The following is a 1,867-nucleotide window of genomic DNA, read 5'->3' as shown; positions in this document are numbered from 1 at the left end:
CTCCATCCCAGATCAGCTTCTCCAGGGCCAGCTCGAGGAAATGATTTTTCCTTTTATTTTCCACTCTCTTTTCCTCCTTAAACTGCTCTGGGCTGCAGTTCACACACACCTGCTGCATTAACAAAGTATTAGCATAACAAAACAATTAGCAACTTCAGCGTAGACAGGTAGTTTAGGTTTGAGACAGAGACTGGAAGCCCAGTGACCCAGATGTCACTCCCTGGGCAGATACGTAGCTATCCACCAAGCTGACCAGGATAGCGAGGTCCGGGTCAGCCCCTGGTCAGTATCCTAACCCTCTCACATAAGCCAAGTGCACTCTGATTAGGGTATTGCTTGATTCTGCCACCTAGCTAGGCAATCAGCATAGATCCCATTCTCCCACCCCTACTTGGTCAGCATTGCAACAAAACATATGCTAGCACACGGGACAAGTTTCAAAAATAATGAAATGATTTAAACTTTTCCAAAGTATGTCGGCAGAGACACTGGGTTCAAGTTAGAACTCACACAGAAAGAAATTCACAAAGCTCGAAAATTCACTTTCCTAAGAAGACACCGGCCATGGCTGCAACATGGACCCAACATCAGAGTGACTGTGAGGCTGGCACAGCGCCGGGCAGGCTGCTCTCCTGTCACCGTGGGTCAGGTAGACAGGACAGCCGCCAACACAGCAAGAAAGACTATGTCTAAGAACAACTCACAGAAGATACGAAAGCGCTTTGCGATTCAGTGAAAGAAAGGTGGTAGCTATAAACACGCCTATAGTGAATCAACAGAAAGATCTCAGGAGAATTATCTACACTTGCGTTTTTTATAAACGTTAAGGGGAAGAGCTCAATATGCCCCAAATCAGCAGAATAGTGAAAATCATAAAGGTGGCTCAGCCCACTACCACTAGGTCAATTCTGACTCACTGGGGCCCCACGGGGGGATTCCAAGTCTGTAAATATCAACAGAAGCACTCTCCCTGCTCAGATGCACCGACTGGTGGTTTTGAATCAGCAACTTTGTGGTTTAGATTCCCAGTGTAAAACCTTCCAAATTAAGATGATCAGAGTGATACTATACTAAACTCAAGGTAAAAACACAGTAGACAAAAACAGACAAACACATAACAGTGAATTTTTTGAAAGGAGCAATGCATTTACAGAACCCTAGACAAGGGGGAAAGAGGTCACACCAAAATAAGTAGTAAAAATATGAACATTATTACAGAAATAAACAAGATTGTTAGAAGATGTCTTGGAAAATTCTAAGGCAACATATTTGACAGCCTAACTAAAATAAGCAAAATTTAGAACCGTGTAGATTACCTGCTGGTCAAGAAGAAATGACTTTGACCTGGAAGAACCTGGAAACCATTTTGCTTACAAAAAAGGACAAAAATATTATCCTCCTGGCCATGAATATCTGAGATGGGCACATGAGCAAAGGCAAAGAATGAAAGGAAGGAATGGGGGCTTGTTCTTCACAGGGCACTGGGTTTCAGTCAGTGGTGAGGGGGGCTTTGGAAGAAGACAGCTGTGAGCACAGTGCACAGGGATTAAACTCACTCACATACACAGTTAGGAAGATTTTAAAAGACAACATTTTGTAGTACATATTGAACACACTAAAATATTTTCAGAGAGTGGAACACATCCTGGCCAACCAAGCCCTGAGGACAATATTCTTGCTCATAGCAGCCAGTGCACAGAGAGGACCATAGGGTCGGCCCCACCAGGAGACTAGATGTCCCTCCATGAGGGACAACACTGGAAGCACAGAGTGGGAATTGTGCCCAGTCTGACCCCACCACACTGGAGCGAAACGCTGAGGGCGTGCAACAGAGCAGCAAGGGGAGCAAAGCAATGAAGTCCCCAGG

The sequence above is a fragment of the Echinops telfairi genome, unplaced genomic scaffold, assembly GCF_000313985.2.
Source record: "Echinops telfairi isolate 266 unplaced genomic scaffold, ASM31398v2 ScPeMD7_37;HRSCAF=141, whole genome shotgun sequence".
NCBI classification, from domain to species: Eukaryota; Metazoa; Chordata; class Mammalia; order Afrosoricida; family Tenrecidae; genus Echinops; species Echinops telfairi.
The sequence above is the reverse complement of the archived record's forward strand: the minus strand, read 5'-3'. Positions refer to the sequence as shown.